At 42.6% G+C, this 19,801-nt stretch overlaps 1 long non-coding RNA gene across 1 annotated transcript in view; it reads right to left on the minus strand.

Annotated features, from left to right (window-relative positions):
* The window catches only part of LOC140200849 (uncharacterized), a 54,540-nt gene that overhangs the window by 2,427 nt on the left and 32,312 nt on the right, over window positions 1–19,801 (minus strand). The window contains exon 2 of the long non-coding RNA XR_011886742.1: window positions 4,568–4,754. This is a non-coding gene — a long non-coding RNA (uncharacterized lncRNA). The remainder of the gene's footprint in view (window positions 1–4,567; window positions 4,755–19,801) is intronic.

The following is a 19,801-nucleotide window of genomic DNA, read 5'->3' on the forward strand; positions in this document are numbered from 1 at the left end:
GGGGAAGAGGGGGAAAACCCAGAGGATGGGCAAGGGGTATTGTGAGAGGGACAGAGGGAGAAAAAGGAGAGAGAGAAAAAGAATGTGTGTATATAAATAAATAACGGATGGGGTATGAGGGGGAGGTGGGGCATTAGCGGAAGTTAGAGAAGTCAATGTTCATGCCATTAGGCTGGAGGCTACCCAGATGCTCTGTCCGCCAGAGAAAGCAGGATCTCCCAATGGCCACACATTTTAATTCCACGCCCCATTCCCATTCTGATATGTCTGTCCACGGCCTCCTCTACTGTAAAGATGAAGCCACACTCAGGTTGGAGGAACAGCACCTTATATTCCGTCTGGGTAGCCTCCAACCTGATGGTCTGCCAAAAGCCTGTTGGACTTTCAGCACAAGGAGATGTCCACAAGCAAATGCTGACTTCTGGCACATTCTAAAGTACAGATCGTGTGTCGAGGAATAAGTACAAACAACACAAAGCTCTGTGGATGACAACTGCAGGCTGAAGTCGATCCACCACAGGACCTCACACTCACCTCACAAGTACAATGTTTGAGGAAACATGAGTAACACTGATGCATTGATAGAACGTGGGCCATTACAGCACAGGCCTTTAGCCCAGAATGTTGTAGCAACATTTTAACCTACTCCAAGATCAATCTATCCCTTCCCTCCTACACAGCTGTCCATTTTTCCAGCTTTCATGTGCCTATCTAAGAATTTCTTAAATACCCCTAATATATCTACCTCTACCACCAACCCTGACAGGGTGTTTCATGCACCCTACACTCTCTGTGTACATAACTTACCTCAGACATCTCCCCTACACCTTCCTCCAATCACCTTAAAATTATGCCCTCTTAGTCACTTCCACCCTGGGAAAAGGTCTCCTGTTATTCACTTGATCTACGCCACTTATCATCTTACACACCTCTATCAAGTCACATCCCTTTCTCCTTTTCTCCAACCTACACCATCTATCCTCATAAGACATGCTCTCAAAATCCAGGCAGCATCTTGGTACATTTCTTCTGCAAACTCTCGAAAGCTTTCATATCTTTCTTATAACAAGGTGAACTTAATATTCTGAATGTGGTCTAACGAGGATTTTATAGAACTGCAATATTACCTTGCATCTCTTGTCCTAGGTCCCTCAACTAATGATGGCCAACACACTATACGCCTTCTTAACAACCATAAGAGCATGAGGCATAGGAGTAGAATTAAGCCATTTGGCCCATCGAGTCTATTCCGCCATTCAATCATGGCTGATCATCTTTTCCCCCTCCCCCATCACCTTGCACAGCAACTTTGAGGGACCTATGGACATGAACCCCACTACCAAGAATCCTGTCATTAACCTTGTATTCTGTCTCAAATTTGACCTTCCAAAGTGTATTACTTCAGACTTTTTTGCGTAGAAAAGTTCAATTGATTTATAAATATGTTAGGGTGTTTAGAGGAGGAGGAAGTGTTGGGCCTCCTAATGAGTATTAAGGTAAATAGGTTCCCAGGGCCTGATGGGATTTACCCAAGGTTATTGAAGGAGGCAAAAGACAAGATTTCTGGGGCCTTCACCAGTATCTTCATGTCCTCTCTAGACACAGGTGAGGTCCTGGAGGAATGGCAAGTGGCTATTGTATCTCTGTGTAAGAAGGGAACAAGGGAAAATCCTGGGGACTATAGACCAGTGACTGTCATGTCAGCTGTAGGGAAATTGCTGGAGAAAACTCTTAGGGATAGGATATATAAGCATTTGGAAACCCATGGCCTAATTAGGGAGAGTCAGAATGGCTTTGTTCGGGGCAGGTCGTGTCTTACCAACTTGATTGAGCATTTTGACAAGGTGGTGAGAGAGATTGATGAGGTTAGGGCAGTGGATGTTGTCTACGTGGATTTTAGCAAGGATTTGGGGAAGTCCCTCATGGGAAGCCAATCTAGAAGATTAAGATGCATGGAGCCTGTGGCAAATTGGCTATTTGGATTCAGAACCGCCCTGTGCATAGAAAACAGAGGGTACTGATTGAAGGGACTTGTTTGAGCTGGAGTTCTATAATTTGTGGAGTTCTGCAGGGATCTGTGCTGGGAGCTCTGCTGTTTGTGATGTATATAAATGACCTGGAGGTTGGTAACTTTGCAGATGATACCAAGATTGGTTTGTTGTAGATAGTGTAGATGACTGGCAAAGACAACAGTGCGATATAGATCAATTACAGATATGGGCAGAGAAATGGCAGATGGCGTTTAACCCAGATACCTGTGAGGTGTTTCACTGTGATAGGGCAAATGCAAGGAGACAATACACTGTTAAGGACAAGATCTTTAACAGTGTTGCTGAGCAGAGAAATCTTGGGATTTAAATTCATAACTCCTTGAAAGTGGTTACACGGGTTGATGAGGTGGTTAAGAAGGCTTACTGAATGCTTGCTTTTATTAATTGAGGCACTGAGTTCAAAAAACAAGAGGTTATGCTGCAACTTTATAAAACTCTGGTTACGCCACATCTGGGGAACTGCTTACAGTTCTGGTCGCCCCATTATAGGAATGATGCCGAAGCTTTGGAAAGGCTGCAGAAAAAGTTTACCAGGATGCTGCCAGGTTTAGAGGGCATGAGCTATCATGTGAGGCTGTATAAACATGCTATTTGCTCTGAAGTGGGGGATGCTGAGGGGAGATCCAATCGATTTTTATAAGTGAAACCCCCTTCCTATTGGCCATCCCTGGAAATGCGGCTTGTTAGCCCTTCCTCACAGCCACTAGACTCCACAGCGAGGAACCCACCTTTCTCGGGCTTTGTACATCTAGGGTGTATACGACTTTGTTTCCACTAAATCCGTGAGGTTGGGATGTCTTGTCCACCCAAACCCTGGTTTGTGTGAATGCTGTGTGATTTGCTTCCCCCGGCAATCACCCGTCAGCATGAAATAACAAATCGTACATTGCATACAATTATAAAGAAGTATATTTAAGAATGTTAACTTAAGCAAACAGTTATTAAAGGAAAGAAAGAAAATAAACAAAAAGGCCTCATCATTCTTAAACAGTTACTTAAGTATGCACTTAAGTTGGAGCTCATCATGAAATTGTCAGTATCTCACCCCCAGTCTGCTTGAAAACACACACCACCTTCCAAATGTCATTCAAAATCTACCTTGAACAAACGGGTCTCCCACAGGAGCATTGGTCCTTCCTTCTTGAAGCCGTTCACTTGCACAAAGCACCTTGTGCAACAGGGACGACATCCTCAGCCACCTTCCCTCCTGTCTTCTCCCACCTTCCGCCAAAAATGACCTTGACCCACACCAGTGTCCCTCATAAAGCTTCTCCGCCCAGCATTCTCCAGAACCTTCTCCCAGTTTCACCATCCTGATTGACTGACACCACATTCCTAAGTTGAACAGCAAAGCCTCCTATCTCAGCTCAAACCCAAACAGGCTGAGAGCAGAACAGACTGCTCTTACAGAACTGCTAAAATGAAATACCTACAGCATAGCAGTAAAGATCTTAACCAGGCCATTACATAAGATTATGAGCAGCATAGAGTAGGCCTTGAGTATCTATCTGTTTCTTAGAGTAGAAATGTCTAATAGCAGAGGTCATGTAGTGAAGGTGAGAGGGGGTTGGTTCAAAGGGGAAGTGAGAGGTAAATTTTTTTCTCAGAGAGTGGTGGATGCCTGGAATGAACTGCCTGGTATGTTGGTAGAGGCAAAAACTTCGAGGCTTTTAAGATATGTTTGGATAAGTACATGCTTGTGAGGAGGATGGAGGAATACGGACCTTGTGTAGGTAGGAGTGATTTGGGTTTGGGTGTTTTTGATTTGCTTTTTAGATGGTTCACCAGATATTGTGGGCTGAGGGGTCTGTTCCTGTGTCGTAATGTTCAATGTTCTATATTCTATGTTCTATGAACTAATGTCACAATGATTTTGGAGAAAGATGTGTAACAATTTTATTTATTAGACATACTATAAAAGTATTTCACAGATCTGCTATTCCTTATTATGCATATTGTCTTTATTAAGCTCTCAGTCCACTTTATTATATTCTTCTTTCTTCAAGACTTTAAAAATATTTTTGCATTTGCCCAGTTTGCCTAATTAATGCACAATATGTCTCACAGCCAAAAACAAAGTGATGTGCATAAGGAAATATATAAACCATACTTTTGATCCAATTTAATTTGTACCTTCACTCACAATTTCAGATAGCTTGTCTACACATTTCATTGCTGCATCCATTTCAAAGGTAAATGAAGTGTTGATATGTTGGGTGTAACCAACAAGTATCTACATACAGTTTAAAGATTCCCCTCAGAGCAATAACATTGTCCAACTTCATTTTATTAATTTGCCTGTAGACTTCAGAGTCCGGTCCCAAAATATTAAAAGCAATAAATATAATATATGGCTGAAACCTGTCAGCATTTGTTATCAGGCTGGACAGAGAGCAACATTCACAGTGCTAATAAATTCTACTTTATTCTTAGACCATTTTTAGCACCCTACCCACACTTACCAATTGAACAGATTAGAGGAAAGAAAAATTATATATTAAATGTGAAAGACTCACCTCACAAAAGGTTATCCCTACTCAGAATATGTTCAGGCCATGTAAAATCTCATAAAAAAGATTCGTTATGAGACAAAGCTGACATCACCAGTATTTGCATTTGGAATGACATTCACTTCACTTCTCTGGTTGCCATGGTTCTAGTGGTTTTCCTTTCTTTAAGCTTATCAAGGTTGTTCAGCTTGACCTGCCATTAGAATCAAAAATTCACAACACATATGAAGCTATTTGGTTTCTCTGCCAGCTGAAGAAATATCTTGCACAACACCACTTCCAAATCCTTGGTTTGGTGAGCTGCAGGTATGGCACTTCACAATACTGTATATTTTACAATTTTTTCTATCCACCTTTACAACTGTATTCAGCTGCATTAAACCTCATTTAAATCTCCTCTGTTGCAAAGAAAACGTATGTAAATGTAACATGATAGTTGCAACTTTCTTTTTACCAAGCAGGAAGCTTCACTGATTCAGTGATATGAGAACATTAGTCAACTACTGTATCTGGTTTCTCTCTGTCTGCTTAAACAGAAATCTAGATTAAGGTATCTTCACTTGTTACATAATATTTCCCTAAAAATCATTCACAACAATTAAAAAGAGTAATCAAGAGAAAGTCTGCAGATGCTAGAAATCCAAAGCAACACACAAAAATTACTGGAGGAACTCAGTAGGTCATGCTGTGTCTAAGGAAATGAATAAGCAGTCGACGTTTTTGGCCAAGACCCTTCTTCAGGAATGAAAAGGAAGGGGGAAGATTCCAGAATAAAAAAAAGTATTTTTTTTCTAATTGAACTCTTCATTCTTCTTAAAAGGGGTTTCCATGGCCAAGAAATTTTAATGTTTAGGCAAAAAGTAAGTCTGGGTTTCACATCTGAAAAAGTCACCAAACTAGTGGCATTTCTGAAGGTGAAATATGAAAATGCAGGTAACCTTTGCTTATGCATTAATACAGATCAATGTAGGAACAAAGATTATCATCAATTTATCTCTAATAATTTATTTAAACTGGAAAGCAAATGCTTCTCAAACATTGACTATTTCAGGTGACTGTTTCAATCTGCTTCTTTTTTAGATTTTTACTAAATATTCATTTTTGGGATCGGGGTCACCAACAACAGCATTTGTTGTTTATCTCAAACTTTGAGCCCCAGGTCTCAAAGTTCAACAAGTTCATTTCATTTTCTTGTCAGCATTCACATTAAAACAAGGAAATACAATACACAAGAAGACCAACAAGCAACCAATGTGCAATAGAAGACAAACTGTGGAAATTCAATAAAAGAAATAATAATAATAATAACAAATAAGTAAATAAATAAATAATACTGAGAACATGAGTTGTAGGGGCCTTGAAAGTGAGTCTGTCGGTTGTGGAATCAGTTCAGTGTTGAGATGAGTGAAGTTATCAACACTGGTTCAGGAGCCTGATGGTTGCAAGATAATAAATATTCCTGAACCTGGTGGTGTGGGTCCTAAGGCTCCTGTATCCCTTTTCCAATTGCAGCAGTGAGAACAGAGAACATGGGGGTCCTTGATGATGGGCACTTCTTTCTTGTGGCAGCACCCTTTGTAGACGTGCTCAATAGTGTGGACTATACCCACCACTTTTTGTAGGCTCTCCCATTCTTCTTGAATGGTTTCCAAGTTAGGATGGAGTGTAATGGAGGGGAACCTACAGCTGGAGATTTTCCAATGTGCCTGCTGCTTTTATTCTTCTTGGTGATAGAAGTTGCAGAGGTGCGAGGTGTTCTCCGAGTAGAACAGGCAGATAACTGCAATGTAGACAATGTACAGTACACTATCGTCATAATGTACTTTACTGGGGGGGATGATTGCTTTGGGTGGTTGCTGCAGTGCCAATCAAGCAGGCAGCTTCTCCTGGATGGTATCAAGCTTCTTGAGAGTTGTTGGCTCTGCTTTCATCCAGGCAAGTGGAGAGGTTTCCATCTCACTCATTGTGGGTAGGAAAGCCCTGAGATGTCAGGAGATGAGTTATTGACCTACTTCTGACCTCATTTTGCATTTGTGGTATTTATGTATCTGATCCAAAGATGATGCTCAAGATATAAATGGTGTGGAACTTGATGATGTCAGGAGTAGATGATTAATTGCACTCAGATAGAAATGCTAATTACCGGATATTTTGCATGACATCAGATAAGTTTCTGAGAATGCTATGGCTTGACAGTTCAATGAAAGCAGAGGTTCTCAGAAATCTTTATTACAAAGGATTCATTCAATGCAAAAAACATATTTTACCTATTCTAAGTTCATAGTGAGATGTTAACACGCAGAATGCTTTCACATTTTTAATCTGATACAAGTGGTTGTTGGGGATTTAGAAACCTATTCATTTATTCTAGTCTGGGATATGAATCATTCACTCCTGTATGGGAAAAACCGTGACAATAAATTATTCCTTGATGTTAAAATGGTGAATCTCCTTCGAAGGTAATTTCTTGGTTGTAATGCATCTTGGGATGCCTTAGGTTTGTGAAAGACACCATGTACACAGGCAACAGCCTGCTCTCCATATCGTCCACCTAGGCTTGCATATCTAGACAGCTATATCCATGGTCAACCTGACTGATGGAGGCCTTACTCACATTTAAGAACCTAATCTATTTTTTTATCACACTAATATTCTAATCATTCACTCCCCTCTCTCACAAAATTTCTTATTTCAGAAAGAATATTGAGTAGCTAAGATATTACCATGTTCAGTCTAAGGTGGAGCTGGTGAAGTTCAGCCACTACTTTCTGGTGGCAAATAAAACAAAGAAAACAACTAAATACTTTATCACACCTTCTCTGCTAAACAATCACCACAATCAGTAGCCTATAACTTCCCTTTCGGAGTGGAGCTTTCGAACCGCCTGTATGACCTGGCATTTCTGTGATGGGAACTGAAGTCTCGAAGATGAGGGATGGTTGTGGCACAGTGCGATGGGTCAAATCAATGCAGCGGACTCAGGCCAGAGACCGGCATATGAGCCAATGTACGACCATTGCTGGAGTGGACTTGGAGGCAATTTGATGCAGCAGAACCAAGGCAGAGCCTGGATCTGAGAGCAAGGAAAGACCCAAGATTTGCTCAATTTAAGCACTGAGCCGATTTGGAAAGCTCGGGTATGGACCAAATCGAGGCAGCAGGGCTCGAGCCCGAGAGCATATCAAAGCAGCAGGGACAGGGTCTGAGAACAAGCAACGACCCGAGGTTTGGCTGATTTAAGCACCAGGCTAGTTTGAAAAGGTCAGGGTGTCAGGGCCAGAGGTGAGGACAGGCCAGTTCAGCTGGCTGCTCCGGGGGATCAAGTCATCTCTGCACTGAACTGAGGCTGTGGCCTGCAACAGACGGGCTTCTAAACCAGCTGCAGTGATGCCTGGCTGTTGCCTCACTTTCGTGAACTTCAGTTCTGAATGCCTTTTGCTCACTCTTATTGTTTGCATAATTTGTTTTGTCTCTCTCTCTGCACATTTGTTGTTTAACGGTGTTCCTTTGTTTTAATCACCTCTATTGGATTATCTTGTTTTGTAGCTGCCTGTAAGGAGACGAATCTCAAGGTTGTATAAAGTATACACACTATAACAAAAAATGTACTTTGAACTTTATATGTAGGTTATGTTATACCAGAATCATATTTATTGTCACTGTCTTATATGGCATAACCATCATAGTTTTCTGTCGGGTGCCGGGCACTCAGAGAGATTCGGCGGGGACGGGTGCCTGGCACTTGGCCGGGGGCCGTGGTCGAGTGGTCGGCGACTTGGGCCGGCTCCCCCACCAGACTTAGTGTGGTGAGGAGGGTGTGAGGACACCCAGCAGGACTGAGAAAACAAGACCTGGCAAAGGGCGGATGAGCTGCTTGTGAGCCAACGGCCATCTTCTGTGGAAGAGATTAAAGCCTCACCACGTATCTACGAATCGTATGCTATGCACTTAGTTAGAAGAGACATGATGAACTTGGTCGCTGCACTGTGTGCCTGGACCTGCCCAAGGCCTCCGCCTAAGGAAGGGCCGAGCTCGAAGAAGCGGCCGCAGGAACAAACTGGAGGAGAGGCTGTACTCGGTGCTGTTGCAAGATTGAAGAAGATGGAGGTGCATAGCTGCCAACCCTGGATTCGGGACGGCACCCACTGACTGACTGATGCGGCATGAAATCTGTTGTTCTTTGTCATAGTACAGTGCAAAGACATAAAATTAAAATAAATTACAAATTAAGTAATGTAAAAAATAGAAATAATGAGGTCATGTTCATGGATTGTTCAGAAATCTAACGGTGAAGATGCAAAAGCTGTTTCTGAATTATTGAGTGTGGTGCTTAGGCTCCTGTACCTCCACCCTGATGGTAGTAATGAGAAGTGGGCATGTCCTGGATGGTGAAGATCCATAGTGATCAGGGCTGCCTTCTGGAGGCATCACCCCTTGAAGATGTCCTCGATGGTGGGCTGGGTTATGCCCATGATGAAGCTGCCCAAATCTATAACCCTCTGAAGACTCTTGCAATCTTGTGCACTGGAAACTCCATGACAGGCTGTTATGCAACTAGTCAGAATGCTCCCCACCCAACATCTGTGGACCTGCTATATGTCTGAACAGGTACATGGATGGTAGGAATACGAAGGGCTATGGTCTGGATGCAGGTCAATCGGAGTAGGCAGTTTAAGTGGGATTTGGCACAGACTAGATGGGCCAAATGACCAGTTTCTGCACTATGACTATGATTCTAAATCTACAAGAGCTCACCATTTGTATTTCCAAGAACACACTATTTTCATAAACAAAAATTTTCAGTATTAAACAATTGGTCAATGATTAATGGTGATTGGAACAAATAAATTTAAAAAAATATATATTTTTGTTTGCAATATGGACCAGCAACAGGTTAGTTTGAAGCCATTAGAATTCATGCAAGCTATGGTGTTAATCGTAGACACATCTTTTCCCCATCGACGGACACTCAATGGCACCAGAACTTCAAATATATTAATCCATGTTTTATGAATGTTTCTGTCTTTCAAACAATTCACCATTCTGAAAATAGATGTACATCTGGCAAGTGGACATAGTACAATGCTGAAGTTAATTGAATCACCACATGGTAATTGGAATCAGCTCGTGCCAGAAATATTCAGTGCAGCTGTAACATTAATAGCTGCAGGCAGGATAGCTTTAGTCACACAAGGGACCATCAAGTCAACTGTTATCATTTGTCACTGTTCAGTAATTGCTTGGACAGCATTGAATTCCTCCAGAAGTCCACACCAAGAAAGCACAAAAAAATTGAAGCATTTTTGCCAAGAGCGGTATGACAGTTTCACCTACCCACATCTGATCTTACAAATCCACCTTCATACGGACAGCTCTAGAGCCTTTTCAGGTAACATGAAAATCTCGACCCTTTGAAATATAAAGATTCCAGTGTATTGTATGTGTACTTTTGTGGGTTTCATCTACTTACACCAGGTTATAGACAGTGACAATTTGTTGACTTATCTGTACACTTAACATCTGGAAAATGAATATCCTCTATATGCTATCACAACACCATTTTGATCTTCAATATTAAAGACCCACCATGAGGTACTGGAAAATGTACATCGCTTCCCATTTCACAGTGGAATTCACCACCACTTTCAGTGCGCTAGCACAGAACTGACCATCTGTAGAAAGCAGCATTTGAAGTTCAAGACATCAAACCTTCTTTATTCTAGATTACAAAAGCAGGAATGGGAAACTATATCCTTTTGTATTTATTTGGCATTTTAAATGCCCTAATTAACTCATCCCTCAATTTTTTAAAACTTGAAAACAATGATTCATGCACATCAGTTTATAATTTAACTCTTTAAACCCCAGTAATCAATTCTAGTGAATTGATTCTGTAACTCTTTCAGTCCCTCCATCTTCAGTGTGATACTGTGTCCAAAGTTTACTCTGATTTTAACACAAGCGATTCTACAGATGCTGCAAATCCAGAATAACAAACAAAATGCTGGAGGAACTTAGCAGGTCGAGCAGTACCTATGGAGAGGAATAAACAGTCAGTTTCGGACCAAAACCCTTCATCAGGACTGAAAAGAAAGAAGAAAGGAGAAGAAATTAGAGGAGCAACATCTCATATTTTGTCAGTGAAGCATCCAAGCTGAACAACGATACCTCAAACTTACAGCATTTCCCCCCATCCTCCATCTCTCCTTTTCCACTACCTATTCTAGCTCTCCTTTTACCCCTTCTATTTTCTTCTCCTGCTTATTACCCCCTCTGGTGCCCCTCCTGTTTCCCTTCCTCCCATGCTCCACTCTCCTTTCCTATCAAATTCTTTCTTCTTCACCCCTTTACCCTTTCCACCTAGACCTCCCAGTTTCTCACTTCGTCCGCCCCCCACTCACAACCACCCACCTTCCCCTCACCTTGCTTCACATCACAGCTGCCAGTTTTTCCTCTTTTTCCTACCCCCACCTTCTTATTCCAGCTTCCTTCCCTTCACTTCCAGTATTGATGAAGGGTCTTGGCCCAAGCCAACAACGATTTATTAGTCTCCATGGATACTGCCTGATCTGCTGATTTCTTCCAGCATTTTGCGTGTCTTACCATGATCTTCATTGAGTAATTAATATTGTTCCTTTGACATTACTCTGCATCTGTTCCCAGATCAATCTAAAGAAAGGGGATCTAAACTGGGGGAGCCATATCATTTTCACTAATGCCTCTCTAGGGCGGTGCAGTAATGGCCCGGCTGAAATAACAAGACAAAGGACAAGAATAATCACCATGGCTGATCCATTTCCCACTCAGTCCCTATCTCTAGCCTTCATACCCTGACTAATCAAAAATCTATCAACCTCTGCCTTAAATATACCCAATGACTTGGCCACCACAGCCTCATGAGGCAATTAATTTCACAGATTCATCACTCTCTGACTAAAAGAAATACCTTCTTACCTCCATTCTAAATGGAGATCCCTCTATTCTGAGGCTCTGCTCTCTGGTCATAGATACCCCCACCATAGGAACCATCCACCCACATTCAACCTATTGAGAATTTTCAACATTTGATAGACTTCAATGAGATTCCCTTCATTCTCAGTTCCAGTGAGTACTGGTCCAGAGCCAACAAGCACTTTTCATATATCAAGTTTTAGAATCCCGGAATCATTCTTGTGAACTTTCTTTGAACCCTCTCCATTGCAGCACATCCTTTCTTAATTAGGGTCCAAAACTGCTCACAATGTTCCATGAGGCCTCACCACAGCCTTATAAAGCCTGAGCATTACAATGTTGCTTTCATATTCTAGTCCTATTGAAGTCATTGCTAACATTGCATTTGCCTTCCTCACCAGCAACACAACCTGAAAATAAACCTTTAGGCAATCCTGCACAAGGACTCCCAAGTCCCTCTGCACCTCAGATTTTTGAAGTGTTTCTTCATTTAGAAGATAGTCTATGCTTTTATTTCTTCTACCAAAGTGCACAACCATACACTTCCCAACACTACTCCATCTGCCACTTCTTTGCCTATACTCATAATTGGTCTAAGTCCTTCTTAAGCCTCTACTTCCTCAACACTACCTGCCGTTCCACTTATCGTTATATTGTCTGCAAACCAGGCCATAAAGTCATCAATTCCAGTATCCAAATCATTGACATATAACATAAAAAGAAGTGGTCCCAACACAGACCCCTGTGGAACACCTTTAATTATCGGCAACCAACCAGAAAATGCTCTCTTTATTCCCACTCTTTGCTCTCCTGCCAATCAACCAATGCTCTATCAGTGCATCTTTCCTTTAATACCATGGGCTCTTAACTTATTAAATAGCCTCATGTGTGGCATCTTGTCAAAGGCCTTCTGAAAATCCAAGTACACAACATCCACTGATTCTCCTTTGTCTATCCTGCTTGTTATTTCTTCAAAGAAGAAACTGATCTGCCAAGCAAGATTTTCTTTTAAGGAAACAATGCTGACTTCGACCTATTTTATCATGTGCCTCCAACTACCTTGAAACCACATCCGTAACAATGGACTCCAACACCTTCCCATCAACTGAGCTCAGGCTAACTAGCCTATAATTTCCTTTCTCCTGCTTCTCTCCCCCCTTGAAGAGTGCAGTGACATTTGTAATTTACCAGTACCATGGCAAAATCTATTGTTTCTTGAAAGATCATTACTAATGCCTCCACAGTCCCTTCAGTCACCTCGTTCTTTTAGACCCTGGGGTGTAGACTGTCTGGTCCAGGTGATTTATCTACCTTCTGATCTTTCAGTTTCCCAAGCACCCTCACCCTAGTAACGGAAACTTCACTCAGTTCTTCCCCCTGACTCTTGAACTTCTGGTATATTGCTAGAGTCTTTCACAGTGAAGACTGATGCAAAATATTCATTCAGTTGGCCTGCCATTTCCTTGTCCCCTATTACTACCTCTCCAGTATCATTTTCCAGTGGTCTGATAGCTACTCTCACCTCTCTTTTACTCTTTATCCTTTTTAATGTTATTGGCTAGCTTACCTTCATATTCCATCTTTTCCCTGTTTATGACTTCCCTAGTTGCCTTCTGTTGGTTTTTAAAACTTCCAAATCCTCTAATTTTTTTGCTCTATTATATGCCCTCTCTTTGACTTTTTCTTCCCTTGATTAATTCCATTACTTAGCCTAATAGGTTAGATTTACCACAGTACATAATTATCTATTTAAATATTTATTTTCCTTTTATATCATCTCAATGTATACTTAAGAATGTATAAATAATTGTAGTTTTATACATATAAAAAAATGGAAAAGGTTATATGTGTGAAAAAAGTACATGATATTTGTGAATTCCTTATCCAAGTAAAAATAAAATTAAACAAAAAAAGAAATAGAATACTTCCTTGGGACGTATTGGCCTTGCACCTTTTGAATTGCTCACAGAAATTCCATCCATTGCTGCTCTGCAGTCATCTTCAGTAGCTTACCCTTCTAAAAAACTTTGGCCAGCTCCTCTCTCATACCTCTGTAATTCCCTATACTCCACTGTAATACTGATAAATCTGACATTAGTTTTCCCTCTCAAATTGCAGGGCAAATTCTATTACATTATGATCACTGACCTCAAGGGGACATCCAAACCAGAATGCTGATCCCCTAGTGAGATCAACCACAATCTCCTCTAAAAGGTCATCTTGTAGGCATTCTACAAATGTTTACACTTGGGATCCAGCGGCAACCAAATTTTCCCAGTCTACCTGCACATTGACATCCCCCATAATGATCGCAACATTGCCCTTTTGTCATGCATTTTCTATCTACCAAAGTGCACAACCATACACTTCCCACCACTATTCTATCTGCCTCTTCAAATTGTAACGTGTAGCCCACATCTTTGCTACTGTTCGGAGGCCTGTATATAGCTCCCATCAAGGTCTTCTTACCCTTGCAGCTTCTTAGATCTACCCAAAATGATTCTACATCTTCCGATCCAATGTAACCAATCTCGAAGGATTTGATTTCATTTTTTACCAACAGAGCCAAACCACCCCCTCTGCCTACCTGCCTGTCCTTTCAATACAACCTGTATCCTTGGCTGTTAAGCGCTCATCAATAATCTTCTTTCAGCCACAATTCAATGATACCCACAATGTCATACCTGCCAATTTCTAACTGTGCTACAAGTTCAACTACTATATCTCGTTGTGTATATTGCATGCATTCAAGTATAGAACGTGCTACAAATTACAATGAGAAATAGAAAATGCATGCCAAAAGGGAGGAGAAGATGGCGGCGCGACGCAGCGCGCGGCGGTCTCTCCGGTGAATGATATCTGTTATTTGTCAAGTAGGGTGTTGTGCACAATTCTGATTTGATGGAGGCAGATGTGAGAGCACGGAGGAACATCTGGTAAAACTTCTGAAATGTCTGTTTCGCTGCCGCTGCTACTGTGTGATCCAGAATTTCCCGAGGGGAAGGCCCCGAGTCCTCGGCTTTGCTTGTTGCTCAGCAGCCGGGGCTGGGGTCGAAGAGCTCGGCAGAGATGGTGCTCGGTGCTCGGTGTTGGAGAGCTGGTCGGAGGCTCGAAGTTTTCTGATGGACTCAGAGTCGGCTGCGGTCAGGTGCTTCCAGGGTGTTGCATCGGCAAGTTTGCGGCGCTGGAGGCTCATGGCAGGGAGAGTTTCTCCCTTCTACCGTCTGCGTGAGATGATGAGGTTATCGGGACTTTGAGACCTTTTTTTACTGTGCCCATGGTCTGCTCTTTATCAAATTACAGTACTGTTTTGCACTGTTGTAACTATATGTTATAGTTATGTGGTTTTGTCAGTTAGTCTTGGTTTGTCCTGTGTTTCTGTGATATTTTTCTGGAGGAACATTATATCTTTTTTTTAATGCATTTAATTTCTAAATGACAATAAACGAGGACTGAGTATCCTCATAATCTAATCTAATCTAATCTAAAACGGCAATGTTACAATAGTCGTGAGGGACTTCAATATGCAGGTAGGTTGGAAAAACCAGGTTTGTGCTGTATTCCAGGAGGGGGAATTTCTAGAATGCCTACAAAATAGCTTCTTAAAGCAGCTCATGGTTGAGCCTACTAGAGGATAAGTGATTCTGGATTGGTGTTGTGCAAGGAACCAAAATTGATAGGAAGGCTTAAAGTAAAAGAACCCCGAGGGGCAAGTGGTCATAATATGATTGAATTCACCCTGAAATTTGAGAAGGAGAAGCCAAAGTCAGATGTATCTGTATTACAGTGAAGTAAAGGGAATTGCAGAGGGAAGATAGAGGAGTTGGCCAGATTCTTCAGATAAATAAGATGTAAAGGAGAGGCGAGAGTGGATATCAGACCACTGCAAAACAATACTGGTGAGGTAGCAACCGGATTACAATGAAATGGCAGACAAACTGTGCAAGTATTTTGCATCAATTTTCACTGTGGAAGACACCAGCGGTGTGGTGTAAGTTCTAGGTGTCAGGGGTTATGAAGTGTGTGAAGTTACCATTACTGAAAGGTCTGAAGGCAGATGTCACCTGGACCAGATGGTGTGCACCCCAGAGTTCTGAAAGAGGTGACCGAAGAGATCATGGAGGCATTATTAGTGATCTTGCAAGAATCACTAGGTTCTGGAATGGTTCTGGAAGACTGAAAAATTGCAAACGTCACTCCACTCTTCAAGCAGGGAGACAGGCAGTAAAAAGGAAACTCTAGGCCAATTAATCAGGCCTCAGTGGTTGGGAAGATGTTGGAGTTGATTATTAAGGATGATGTCTCAGAGTACTTGGACGCATATGATAAAATAGGCTGTAGTCAGCATGGTTACCTCAAGGGAAATTCTTGCCTGACAGAAGTGTTGGAATTCCTTGAAGAAATAACAAGTAGGAGAGACAAAGGTGAATTGGTGGATGTTGTGTACTTGGATTTTCAGAAAGCCTCTGACAAGGTGCCACAAGCTACAAGCTACGAGCCCCTGATATTACAAGAAAGATTGAAGCATGGATAAAGCAGTGACTGATTGGCAGGAGGCAAAGAATGGGAATAAAGGGAACCTTTTCTGGTTGGCTGCCAGTGACTAGTGGTGTTCCACAGTGGTCTGTGTTGGGACCAATTTGTTTTAGGTCATATGTTGATGATTTGGATGATGGAATTGATGGCTTTGTTGCAAAGATTGCAGATGATATGAAGACAGGTGGAGGGGCAGGTAGTTTTGAGAAAGTAGAGAGGCTACAGAAGGACATAGACAGATTAGGAGAATGTGCCAAGAAATGCCAGATGAACACAGTTTGGGGAAATGTATTGTCATGCACTTTGTTAGAAGAAATGAAAGGGTTGATAGTTTTCTAAATGGAGAGAAAATACAAAAAAACTGAAGTGCAAGGGCACTTGTGCATCCTTTGCAGGATTCCCTAAAGGTTATTTTGCAGATTTTGTTGGTGAAGAAAGCAAATGCAATGTTAGATATCATTTCCAGAGGACTAGAATATAAAAGCAAGGACTTTATAAAGCACTGGTGAGGCCTCACTTGGAGTATTGTAAGCAGTTTTGAGCCCCTTATCTTAGAAAGGATAAACTGGAGAGGGTTCAAAGGAGGTTCACGAAACTGATTCCAGGATTGAATAGCTTGTCATATGAGGAGTGTTTGTTGGCTCTTGGCATGTATTAACTAAAATTCAGAAGAATGAGGGCTGAACTCGTTGAAGCCTATGGAATAGTGAAAGTCCTTGATAGAGTGGATGTGGAGAGGATGTTTTCTATGATGGGTGAGTCTAAGACCAGAGGACACAGCCTCAGAATAGAGGGAGATCCTTTTAGAACGGACATGAGGAGGATTTTTTTTTGCCAGCGAATAGTGATTCTGTGGAATTCTTTGCCATAGGCATCTGTGGAGGCCAAGCCTTCATGTATATTTAAGGCAGAGGTTGATAACTGGTCAGGGCATGAAAGGATACTGGGAAAAGGCAGGCGATTGGAGCTGAGAGGAAAATTGGATCAGCTATGATGAAATGATGGAGCCGACTCGATGGGCCAAAACAGCCTAATTCTGCTCCTATATCTCACGGTCTTGTGGTCTTTCAGTCCTGTATTTATCACCCTTTTCAATTTTTGTCTCCCTTTTGCATTGCAAAGCATCCCAGCATCAATTTTGACTGCAATTTTGCCCCATCATCAGCCTCCCATCACTAGTCATCTCACTACACACTGCTTCTGTTCCTCAGCCCTAGCACTCAGTTCCCATGCTCCTGCCAATTTCTTTAAACCCTCTCGAACAGCTCTAGCAAACCTGCCCGCAAGGATATTGGCCCCCCTCGGGTTCAGGTGTAACCCAACCCTTTTGTACAGGCCGTTACTTTCCCAGAGGAGATCCAAATGATCGAGAAATTTGAACCCCTGCCCCCTACACCAGATCCTCAGCCATGGATTTACCTGCCAAACGTTCCTATTCTTACCCTCAGCGGTGCATGGCACAGGCAGCAATCCAGAGATTACTACCCTGGCAGTCTTGTTTATCAGCTTAACATAAACCTGAGAAAGTCTGCACGTGCTGTGGATCCAAAACGAAACACTCAAAATGCTGGAAGAACTCAGCAGGTCAGGCAGCATCTATGGAAATGAATAAACAGTCAACGTTTTGGGCCGAGATCCTCCTTCAGGACTGTTTTACAGCTTTCCACCTAGCTCCCCAAAATCTCTCTTCAGGACCTCCCTGACTTTCCTACCTATGTCATTCGTGCCTTCATGTACCAAGACTTCTGCCTGCTCACAATCCCCTTTTACAATGCTGTGGACCTGATCTGAGACATTCCTGACCCTGGCACCTGGGAGGAAACATACTATCTACATGTCTGTATTGCACCCACTGAATCTCATCCCTATTCCTCTAACTATGGAATCTCCAATCAGTACTGCAGTCCTCTTCTCCTCTCCTGTCTTCTGACCACAGCGCTTGACTAAATTCCAGAGCCCTGGTCGCTGCAGCCCCCCCACCCCCCAGTAAGTGTACCCCGCATCGGTATCAAAAATCGTGTGCTTATTATACAGGGGAACAGCCAAAGGGTGCTCTCTACTGGCTGCCCATTTCCCTTCCTTCCCCTGACCATTCACCCAGTTACCTGCCTCCTGCAATCGAGGGGTGACTGCCTCCCTGCAGCTCCTATCTATAACTTCCTCAGTCTCCTGTATGAGCTGAACATCATCGAGTTGCAGCTCCAATCCTTAATATGTTCTCTGAGGAGCTGCAGCTCAGTGCATCTACTGCAGATGTGGTCACCTGGGTGGCTGCAGCTGGAAGGTGATAGGTGAAGACAGGTGGGTTGGAAAGGTCAAAGGCTGGAGAAGAAAGAAATTTATAGGAGAGGAGAGAAGGAGAAATCGATATTCATACCAACAGGTTGGTGGATACCCAGATGGAATACAAGGTGTTGCTCCTCCACCTTGAGGGTGGTGGATCGACACGGAGAGATCTCATTGAAACCTACCAAATGTTGAAAGGATAATTAGGGTGGATGTGGAGAGGATGTTTCCTATGGTGGCCGTATCCAAAACTAGAGGGCACAGCCTCAAAATTGAGGAACAACCCTTTAGAATGGAGGAAAGGAGGAATTTTGTTTAGCCAGAGAATAGCAAATCTGTGGAATATTCTGCCACAGACCGCGGTGGGGATCAAGTCCGTGGGTATATTTAAGATGAAAGTTGATTGTTTCCTGATCAGTCAGGGCATCAAAGGATATGGCGAGAAGGCAGGTATATGGGGTTGATGTGGATCCAGGATCAGCCATGATGGAATGGCGGAGCAGACTCAATGGGTTGAATGGCCTAATACTGCTCCTATGTCTTAAGGTCTTATGGTTGTGTCAGAAGGGGAACAGAAATTGGAATAAAGTGTTTGGCCACCAGGAAGTCCCACTTGCGGCAGATGGTGCGGAGGTTCTCGACGAAGTGGTCCCCAAATTTACAATGGGTCTCATCATTGTAGAGGAGGCCACATTGGGAGCACCAGACGCTATAGAGAACCCCAGCAGATTCGCAGGTGAAGTGTTGCCTCACCTGGAAGGACAGTTTGGAGCCCTGAACGGAGGTGAGGGAGGAGGTGTATGTGCAGGTTCAGCACTTCGGCTGGCTGTAGAGATAAATACCTGGTGGGAGATCAGTGGGGACGGTTAAACGGACAAGGCAATCAAGGAAGGAGTGACCTCTGTGAAAAGCGGAGAGGGGGCGGTAAAGATATGTTTAGTGGTAGAGTCCCTTTGTAGATGGTGGAAGTTGCAGAGGATAATGTGTTGGATGTGGAGGCTGATGGGTTGGTAGGTAAAGACAAGAGGGACTTTATCACTATTATGACAGCAGGAAGATGGAGTGAGGTCAGATGTATGGGATATGGAGGAGATGCGAGTGAGGACAGCTTCAATAGTAGAGGGAGGGAAAACCCATTCTTTTGAGAAGGAGGACATCTCTGATGTCCTGGGATAGAAAGCCACATCCTGAGAATAGAGACGACAGAGGCAAAGAAACTAAAAGTAGGAAATAACATTTTTACAGGAGATATGGTGGGAAGAGTTATAGCTGAGACAAGCATGGGAATCAGTTGGTTTATAAAAGATGTCATTTGCCAGTTTGTCTCCAGAGATAGAGACAGAGAGATCAAGGAAGGGGAGGGAGGTGTCAGAGATGGGCCAAGTGAATTTAAGGGCAAGGTGGAAGTAAGAGGCAAAATTGATTAAATTGATAAGCTCTGCATGGGTGCATAAAGCAGTACCAATG

This window comes from Mobula birostris, chromosome 7 (genome assembly GCF_030028105.1).
Source record: "Mobula birostris isolate sMobBir1 chromosome 7, sMobBir1.hap1, whole genome shotgun sequence".
In the NCBI taxonomy this organism is placed as follows: Eukaryota; Metazoa; Chordata; class Chondrichthyes; order Myliobatiformes; family Myliobatidae; genus Mobula; species Mobula birostris.